Genomic DNA, 10,649 nt, shown 5'->3' with positions numbered 1-10,649 from the left:
TTCACACATGGTTTCAGCCCAATCAGAATTTATGATGTGCCATTCATATGCCCATTTTGGTTCTGCTTGCAGACAGCAAACCTGCTCTTTCTCTGCCACTCGGACACCCCAACCTGCAGTCTGCAACCAGTGTCAATTTAGTTTGCACAATAAATCTCTCCCCATCAAAGGCACTGGACATGCTGAAGTGTAAAGAAAAGCATTTCTCAGCACCTCACCCCCTTCTGTTTCACAATTCAGAGGCACTGTGACTCTTTCACAAATTATGTGCCCTGATGCAGAAATTGACTCATTAATTTCGCCTGTTAATTGTGGTTGGCATTATAAGACACATGGTCGTATAGCTCAATCAATATCCCCTCTACCAGCATAGGATATTTAGGCACTTTCATAAAGGCTTCACTTTTATACATCATTGTACATTTATTAGGATGTCAATCAACAGAATCAGACAAACACAAAGGAAAGCAAGCTTTTTCTTCATTGCATAGAGCAGAAAGTAAATCAGTGTATGTGTGTGTGTGGTTTGAAAGTTTTCACTTCCCTGACTTGTGGCTGTTGGCTGCTCACCCTGGACCCCTTCTCTCTGCTCTCCGTCTCACTTGCTTAAGTCTGCACCTTGATTTTGCCGGTTCTCTGGGCAATCTTTCGCCCAGTGACCGTCCTTTTTGTTTGCATCTGGTGCACTTGTATGTCGCATGTTCGTAAATCCCACAGATCCAACAAAACCATCTCTCTGAATTTCTTTCAGTCTCATTCGAATATCTTCCTCCTTGTCTTTTCCATCTTCCCCCTTTCAGTTGCTGGTTTCACTGAGCAGAATAGCCCCCGGGCTTAGACGCGGCTTGTACTAATGCCAGCTGCCTCTCAGACAGTCTTCTTTCTGCAGCTTTCCACTCCCTTTATGCCAGCTCATAGACCCCAGTTTCACTGCCAGCAGCCTTCTCAGTTTGTGCACGGTAGGGCTGAATTCTTGGCAGAAGGTGACTAATTTGTTGGAAAATTTATCACCTGCTTTGTCAGGGTTCGGCAAGTGAGCCATTGCTTCTTTCATATCAGTCACATTCCATGGTCTAAAGACCACAATAGGCCCGTCAGGACCTGAAACTTCAATCATTTGAGCTTTTATACTCACATTTTCTTCTTCCGCTGTTTGTCTTGTCTTTCTTTTCTCTGTCAGGAGTGCTCCGCGCACTATATCCTCTTCAATTTCTTCGTCGGGGGTTTCAGGAATAATGTCTGGATCTTCTTCTGTTTCTTGTCTCCTTTCTGGTTCTGGCCATGGGGCTGTTGGTCTTTTTGGTGGAGAGCAGTCGAGGTCAGGGTCCATTTTCATGGCTTGCAGATAGGATAGGGCGGTGGTGCATGTTTAGAAACACAAACATCAGAGTGGTTAATAGGTCTATGTGAGGCAATTACATTTTCTTCACATCTTTCAGTTTTCTTTTCCTCTTTTCCACCTGCTAATTCCATTTGCATTGCTCTTCTTTCTCTGTTATCTGCTTCCTCTATCAAATAATTCACAGTTTGCTCACATTTCTCACACATATGTTTCACACAACACCCTTTTTGTCTCTCGCTTCCCTCTTCTACTGATTTTTTTTACAGCTTTTAATATCTTAACACACAACGTTCCCTCTTTTGGAAAACCATGTTGTTTAATTAATTTCCCCATATCTTGCATGCATTTCTGGCCATAAACCTCTTTTATTTTCCAATATACCGGTGTATCATATTCAACAAGCTTGCTCTAAGACTTATTTGCTTATCCCATATTTGCTGTTTCCTTCTCTGTGGATACCTTTTTGGCGCGCCTATAATCTGTCAGACATCTCTAACAGATCAAACTTTTCTGCCTAAGCCAGAGAGGCAGAGCGCTCCCTGCGCTCGTACTAACCCGCACAGTCTCACTTCCCCTCTTAGGAATGTGTTAACGACTTGCGTGTGATCTCAACTTATTGCTTTGAAATATCTGGATCGTCTCGATCTCAATTTCTAACTCAATTTCCGATCATGCCAGTTGCACCAGTTTCAATTCCCAACTAGAAATGTATTAAATGTGCCGTAATATCCTCACAATCCTATTCCCCTGGAATCTTGATTGTGTTTCACACAGAGAAGGACCCACTGCTATGATTCATCTCTTTCTAGTTAAATTCCGATTCTAATTTCTAAAAACCCAAATTTTAGAAGATTATGATCTGTCTCTTACCTGAGAGTCCTGTTGCCACCCAGGTTCTTTTCTGATTCCAGTGGTGTCCCCTCTGGGCTTTGGCGGTCGATCCCTTTTTCCCTCAAATCTAATTGGGGTTAGGGGTGAACTTCTGTTGTTCAGGATTGGCCAGTCACCATCCGCTCATAGGTCCAGAAGACATATCCAAGGAATCCCACGTTTTGACACCAAATTGTTGGGGCAAAATTAAATCAACTTTCCCAACAGTGTCTACTAGTGATTGTGAGGTTCCTTTTCGACATTCTGCCTTTGGGTTATCATCTTTCTCAGTGAAAGCTATTATTCACTGGAACACTCTAACAGAAGACATAAGAATGTGCTCATCTATTGACACATTTAAATTAAAACTAAAATCTTACTTAAAATCAACTGAATTTATTGCATGGCACCTACCTGTGATTTTCTAAGTGAAAGTGTAAGTGACATGACATACAGCCAAGTATGGTGACCCATATTCAGAATTCATGCTCTGCATTTAACCCATCCAAAGTAGTGCTTGTATCTCCACCTTGAAAATGCCAGCTTTTCATCGGATTGCTCCTGACTCGCCATTTCTGCTACTTCTGCGAATGTTTGTGTAGCTGTTGCGTGTGTGTGTGTGTGTGTGTATTTGGCGCAGCTGACGCGTGTGCCGGCAAGTGTGTAAAAAAACTGGCTCTGATTGGCTACCATGAAACACATGACTCTGCCTTAGCCAATCATAATCGCTTATCTCGTTATTAACCCACCTGCTCACTCGCTATGTGGCAGGGGTGCATTCGGATTGCATAGTTTATGAAATCAATGCTTAGTAATGCACCGCATTTAACGTTCAGAAATGTTAACGGCATTGTAACGACGAGAAAAGTAATTAGTTAGATTACCCCGTTACTGAAAAAATGACGTCGTTACCTGTTAATCTTGAGTACCTATAGAATAGTACTGCATCCTTCATATCTCCAAAAAGTCTTTAGTTTTATTATATTTATAAGAGAAAAATAGTCTGTGCCAATTTTTTTTCGGAAAAACACGAGCCTCTGGAGGCGTGACGTGTGGTCGGAGCTAAAGAATCACGAGCGCGAGTAGGCTTTTGCGTTGAGAGCGTTTGGAAGTTGTGACATTACCGTGATGAAAAAACCATCATCCAAAACAAACCATGGCTAAAAGTCAGATTCAACCGTATATTTATGATCCAGAATCAGATACAGAGGCTGAAACTGAACGAGAGCAGCAGCAGCAACGACTTATGTAACCCCTCTCTCCTGGGTCCTTTCTGACGCTCCTCGCACTCGCTCCGAGCGGGGCTCGAACCCGGGTGTCCAGCATGGGAGGTGGACGCACTAACAAGGAGGCTAAATGGCTACAGCCACTAGCATCTGTTGCACTACTCCCTGGCCTCCGTTACACTTAGCGGTTCTGGAAAATGACTAAGTTCCACTTTATGTCATCTTTTTTTTTTCTTTAAAGGTGTACAAGGTTTACTTGATGTGCTTACGCGCCGATAGCTAAATTTACAACACAGAGATATTTTAAGCAGTTTTACTCACCGCCTGCGGTTCCAACACACGATGGTGACCCTTTTTCGTTGGGATTGCATCATCCTTAAGAAATAAACGATACGCAAATCCGGCGTCAAACTGGGCCTTGTTTGTAAAACAAGCATCTTCGAAATGCAGGGAACAAACAAAAAAACTTGCACAACTCCGTCGATGCTCTGTAAAAATAAACTCCGTCCACTGGTTCCTTAATGTTTTTTTTTTTGGTGATCTGTGCAGGGTTGTCTTGCCCTCGCAACCAAAAACACACTTCTTTTGTGACATTTCGCTCTCGCTCTGATCAGTGAATGTCTCTGCTCTGCTATACGGGAGCGCGCGCTCTTCCGGGAGAAGTGCCCTTAGGACCCATATAAGAAAATTCCGCTCCATCTAACGTCACGTCAGACCCATACTCGAAAAAAACTTTCCGAAACTTGTGACAAACCGGAAGGAGTATTTTTGGAACAAAAACACTCCTTCAAATGTACAACTTAATTTTTTTAACTTTGTCCATGTTTAGCATGGGAATCCAACTCTTTAACAGTATAAAAAACTCAGTATGCATGAAATAGCATTTCACCCCCCCTTTAATGATAAATCCCCTGTGATGTTTGTACTTGCTACTGTATACAGGCCACCAGGGCACCATACAGACTTTATTAAAGAGTTTGCTGATTTTACATTCGAGTTAGCTCTGGCTGCAGATAAAGTTTTAATAGTTGGTGATTTTTAATATCCATGTTGATAATTAAAATGATACATTGGGATCAGCATTTATAGACCTTCTGAACTCTATTGGGGTTAGACATCACGTCTCAGGACCTACTCATTGTTGAAATCATACTCTAGACTTAATACGGTCACATGGAATTGATGTTGATGGTGTTGAAATTATGCAGCCAAGTGATGATATCTCAGATCATTATTTAGTTTTGTGCAAACTTCATATAGCCAAAATGGTAAACTCTACTTCTTGTTACAAGTATGGTAGGACCATCACTTCTACCACAAAAGACTGCTTTTTAAGTTATCTTCCTGATGTATCCGAATTCCTTAGCATACCCAAAACCTCAGAACAACTTGATGTAACAAAAACTATGGACTTTCTCTTTTCTAGCATTTTAAATACAGTCGCTCCTTTACACTTAAGGAAGATTAAGTAAACCAATCTGACACCATTGTATAATGAGCATACTCGCACCCTAAAGAGATCAGCCTGGAAAATGGAGTGCAGCTGGAGAAAAAAAAAACTAGAGGTATTTTGTATTGCTTGGCGGCAAAGTAACCTATCCTTGCATTAAAAACCGTTAGATCCGATTACTTTTCTTCTCTTTTAGAAGAAAACAAACATAACCCCAGGTATTTATTCAATACAGTGGCTAAATTAACGAAAAAATAAAGCCTCAACAAGTGTTGACATTTCCCAACATCACAGCAGTAATGACTTTATGAACTACTTCTAAAATCGATACTATTAGAGATAAAATTTTAACCATTCAGCCATCAGCTACATTATCGCATCAGACAGTGCACTATAGACCTCCTGAGGAACAGTTCCACTCATTCTCTACTATAGGAGAGTAAGAATTGTATAAACTTGTTAAATCATCTAAACCAACAACATATATTTATACCCTATATCATCTAAGCTCCTAAAAGAGGTGCTTCCAGAAGTCAAAGATCCTTTTCTTACAATTATTAATTCCTCATTGTCATTAGGTTATGTCCCCAAAACCTTCAAACTGGCTGTAATTTGGCCTCTCATCAAAAAACCACAACTTGACCTCAAAGAACTAGTTAATTATAGACCGATCTCGAATCTCCCTTTTCTGTCCAAGATACTGTCACGGTGCAGGGTGCCATCTCAGCTTCCCCTGTGGTCTGTGTTGTCCTGTCTGTTCAGTAGCTCGTGGTCTGGGCAATCAGCGCTAATCATGGCAGGGTTGTGCAGATCGCGAGCTGAGTCTCCCCACCTGTCGCTCATTCCCCCACTCCCTTTATATGTCTCTGCTTTTCTGTCTGTGGTCGTGAGTAGATTGTTTTGTCTTTGCCCATGTTTTGCACTGTTTCTCAGTATCAGTCTCACCTTCTGTTCTTGTGCCAAAGGATTCGTAATTCGGAGATCCGGCAGCGCGAGTGGTCCGCAGTGTGCCGGCCAGCTCGGAGATCTGTGTGCGCCAGAGCTTTTCATTATTGTTTAGGTTATTTTGTGTTTTGTGGCGAGAATAAAGATTCTCCTTTTCTAACTCTGCATCTGAGTCCTCTGTCCAGTACGCACCCCTTGACAGAATCTACTCACCAAGGATGGATTCAGTAGAGGAAACGGAGCTGCGCAGAGCTCTTCAGCAGCAGGGCTCTCTTCTGGGTCGACAGCAGGAGGAAATTGCAGCTTCTCGTCGCGCCTACTCGGAGATCGCTCTCCAGCTCAACCGGCTAGCCGAATGGCTTGACCAGCTGCAGGCCAGCCCCTCAGCTGCCCCGTCTGTTCCGGATGCCCCGTCTGTCCCAGTGTTCGCTGACTTTCACTCTCCAGCCTTCCTGTTTCCCCACGGAGCAATCCCGTGTGGCGTTCGTCATCACTCTCCTGGTTGGTCAAGCGAGAGAGTGGGGAACGGCTATGTGGGACAGCAAACATGACTGTTGTGCGTCGTTTGAGACATTCTCAAGGGAGCTGCGCAAGGTGTTTGACCGCTCGGCACGTATTGAGGCAGCACGAGCATTGTCGCTGCTTCAGCAGAGAGAGCAGTCGGTGTCCGGTTACTCTATTCAGTTCCGCACGCTCGCCGCGTCCTGCGGCTGGAATGAGAAGGCTCTCTGGGATCACTTCCTCCACGGCCTGGCTGAGCAGGTGAAGGACGAGATCTATTCACTAGAGCTGCCCCCTGGCTTGGATGGGCTTATCGATCTCGCCATTCGGGTCGATGACCGGATTACTCTCCATTCTCGGCACCGTAGAGAGGGGATTCCCCATGAACACGTCACTGGGGTTCCGTATGCTGCAGCTTGTGACACGATGTCTTGATGCCGCATCCTCCCGGAGGAGGAGCCCATGCAGATTGGGAGAGCACGGCTGACAATAGGAGAGCCACGCCGTCGCCTGGATAATCAGCTCTGTCTGTACTGCAGTGAGGCGGGTCACGTGGTAGCGGCATGCCCTGTGGCAGGGCGACGCTTTTCACGCAAGGGAGAGCGCATGGTGAGCATCACTACAACTTGACTGCCACCTTGTGGCCGTTCAGAGTTCCAAGCTTCAGTACAGTTTGGGGGAGCTGTTTTCCAGGTTTCAGCATTGATTGACTCTGGAGCGGAGGGCGACTTCATGGATTCCAGACTGGCAGCTCGTCCGGGGATTTCGGCTGTTGCACTGGCCGAACCTATTTCTGCCAGGACACTTTGTGGCACCCATTTCACGTATATCACTCACACCACTCAGTTTGTCACATTAACTTTGTCGGGTAATCATGCTGAGGAGATTAGATTTCACCTCATTCACTCGCCCACCGCTCCAGTGGTGTTGGGTCACACCTGGTTGGTTAAACATAACCCTCATATTGATTGGGCCCATAGTTCTATTTTGGCTTGGAGCCCTTTTTGTTTAGCTCAGTGTTTGGGTGCTGCTTTTCCCCCTGTCTTGTCTCATTCTGTGTTGCAGGAGGAGCTGACTGTCAGGGTTAGGCAAGGAGGAACTCAAGTGCAGACAGGGAATCACAAAACAAGGGGTTTATTTACAAAAGGGGAAAACAAAAACCCACGAGGGGGAAAACAGGACTAGGGCAGATACAACAAATACTAAATAGGACTGATTAAACAAGATAAACAAAGACTCAAAACAGGAGAACACTAACTACAAATAACACTCACGGTTATACAGGATACAATATCTCAACGGGGAATACTCTTTCACAAGGCTGACAGGTAGGAACACATATGAGGAACACAAATCACATCAGAGGTACAATGAACCGACGAAAGACAACGCACACTAGGAGATCTAAATAGGGGAACTAATCAAGACACGACAGGTGTTACAGATAGGACAATCACGACACGACTAGGATAACAAGGGGGGCGGGGCAAGGGAACGAGACAACACAAGCACATGGCCCAAAGACAAGGCCATGCGCTTGTACACAAAACACGGGTCTGTCATGATCCTGCCTCAAGACTAGGAAAAATCAAGGACACGAGGGCAGAATCATGACACTGACTAACTTGGTGGATGTACCGGAGGCTTACCATGATTTGAGAGCAGTTTTCAGTAGGTCCCGAGCTTCATCTCTGCCTCCACACCGCCCGTACGACTGTGGGATTGACCTGCTTCCTGGCACTTCTCCACCTAGGGGGCGCCTTTACTCTCTGTCGGGTCCGGAGCGGGAGGCCATGGAGAGGTATATACATGATTCTCTGGTAGCAGGCATTATCCGTCCCTGTATTGACTATCGGGGGTTGAATGACATCACGGTAAAGAATCATTATCCTTTGCCGTTGATGTCATCGGCCTTCGAGCTCCTTCAGGGGGCAACCATATTTACAAAGTTGGACCTACGCAGTGCTTATCACTTGGTTCGGATTAGGGAGGGGGACGAATGGAAGACAGCCTTTAACACCCATACTGGGCACTTTGAGTACTTAGTTATGCCGTTTGGGCTTTCCAACTCCCCGGCGGTTTTCCAGGCACTCGTCAACGACGTGCTCCGAGACATTTTCGATCGGTTTGTTTTTGTTTATATCGACGACATCCTTATTTTTTCCCAGAATGAGCGCGATCATGTCCAGCACGTCAGGCGAGTGCTCCAGCGGCTGCTGGAGAATCGTTTATTCGTTAAGTTGGAGAAGTGTGAGTTTCACGCACAGTCGGTTCCGTTCCTGGGTTTTATTCTCTCGTCTGAAGGTATCCGAATGGATCTCGCCAAGGTAAAGGCAGTTGCTGATTGGCCCACCCCAGATTGTCGTAGAGCGGTCCAGCACTTTCTGGGGTTTGCCAATTTTTACAGGCGGTTCATTCGGAATTTTAGCCAAATCACCCTTCCTCTGACTGATCTCACCTCCACAAAGAGACAATTCTGTTGGTCGTCGCAGGCCCAAGCTGCGTTTGAGAACCTTAAAGCCGCGTTTCCACCGCAGGAACTTTACCCAGGAACTAGGGACTTGGTCCGGTACTTGGTGTGTTTCCACCGCAGGAACCAGGAACTAAATAAAAGTTCCGGGTAAAAAAATGCCCCCCAGAAAGTCCCTGCTGGCGAGGTGGTACTTTTTTAAAGTTCCGGAACTTTCGGGGGCGGGACTTTGGCGCTAAACATGCTGATTGGTTGAGTTCATGCAGCATTGGTTGAGTTCAACCACCATTTATTCGGATCAACATTTTCAAAATATTACTGTTATTGTGTCATGAAATGTAATTTTAAAAGTATTTCAGGCGAGAATGTAGTTGTTTAAAACTCAAATCTGTTGTTTATTTATAAAGACAGCGCCTATTTAAAAATGTGTTTCGCCGATCTCTGAGACGGTGAGCTCCACGCAATCAGCGGGAGCTCAGTCCTCATGTATCCGCCGAGAAGCAGCCTCTCCTGGGATAGACCTTCTGTGCCGCTGGCTCTGATGTGTCTTTAGTGGTTAAACCTAAAATATAATTCAGCTGCGGGCTAAATCTAACAGGTTTTCTTTGGTCTGTATTCAATTTATCTATATGTTAAAATGAAAATAAAAAGGCAAGTCTATATAATATTTATTTCATTGTAATGGCTGTATATAACGTTACACTTATCCCTGAACTAAGTACATTTCTGCAGCTGTTATTATGTTTAAATGAAAATGAAAGGAGGCATTGGTATTTTATATCCTATTTCGTTTTATTGTAAATATACTGAGGGGAAAATTGCAGTAGCCAAAGCGATCTGAGTTCACGCAGCATTGGTTGAGTTCAACCACCATTTATTCGGATAATTTTCAAATATGACAGTTATTGTGTCTTGAAATGTAATTTTAAAAGTATTTCAGGCGAGAATGTAGTTGTTTAAAACTCAAATCTATGGTTTATTTATAAAGACAGCGCCTATTTAAAAATGTGTTTCGCCGATCTCGTAGAAGGTGAGCTCCACTCGATCAGCGGGAGCTCAGTCCTCATGTATCCGCAGAGAGCAGCCTCTCCTGGGATAGACCTTCTGATATGTGCCGCTGGCTCTGATGTGTCTTTAGTGGTTAAACATAACATATAATTCAGGTGCGGGGTAAATCTAACAGGTTTTCTTTGGTCTGTATTCAATTTATATGTTAAAATGAAAATAAAAAAGGCGAATTTATATAATATTTCGTTTCATTGTAATGGCTGCATATACACATTTCCCTGAACTAAGTACATTTCTGCAGCTGTTATTATGTTTAAATGAAAATGAAAGGAGGCAGTGGTATTTTATATCCTATTTTGTGTTATTGTAAATATACTGAGGGGAAATTGCTGTAGCCAAAGCCATCTGAGTTCACGCAGCATTGGTTGAGTTCAAACACCATTTATTTGGATAATTTTCAAATATTACTGTTATTGTGTCATAAAATGTCATTTTAAAAGTATTTCAGGCGAGAATGTAGTTGTTTAAAACTCAAATCTGTGGTTTATTTATAAAGACAGCGCCTATTTAAAAATGTGTTTCGCCGATCTCTGCGACGGTGAGCTCCACTCGATCAGCGGGAGCTCAGTCCTTATGTATCCGCCGAGAAGCAGCCTCTCCTGGGATAGACCTTCTGATATGTGCCGCTGGCTCTGATGTGTCTTTAGTGGTTAAACATAACATATAATTCAGCTGCGGGGTAAATCTAACAGGTTTTCTTTGGTCTGTATTCAATTTATCTATATGTTAAAATGAAAATAAAAAAGGCGAATTTATATAATATTTCGTTTCATTGTA

At 43.8% G+C, this 10,649-nt stretch overlaps 1 long non-coding RNA gene across 1 annotated transcript; it reads left to right on the top strand.

Annotated features, from left to right (window-relative positions):
- The first annotated feature begins 9,135 nt into the window (after positions 1–9,135).
- Positions 9,136–10,634, top strand: LOC127971854 (uncharacterized). The gene is made up of 3 exons (XR_008156941.1): positions 9,136–9,253; positions 9,835–9,967; positions 10,545–10,634. It is a non-coding gene; the product is annotated as an uncharacterized LOC127971854 (long non-coding RNA).
- Positions 10,635–10,649: the final 15 nt, after the last annotated feature.

Source organism: Carassius gibelio, chromosome B14 (assembly GCF_023724105.1).
Source record: "Carassius gibelio isolate Cgi1373 ecotype wild population from Czech Republic chromosome B14, carGib1.2-hapl.c, whole genome shotgun sequence".
NCBI classification, from domain to species: Eukaryota; Metazoa; Chordata; class Actinopteri; order Cypriniformes; family Cyprinidae; genus Carassius; species Carassius gibelio.
This window is presented reverse-complemented; position numbering and strand designations above follow the sequence as displayed.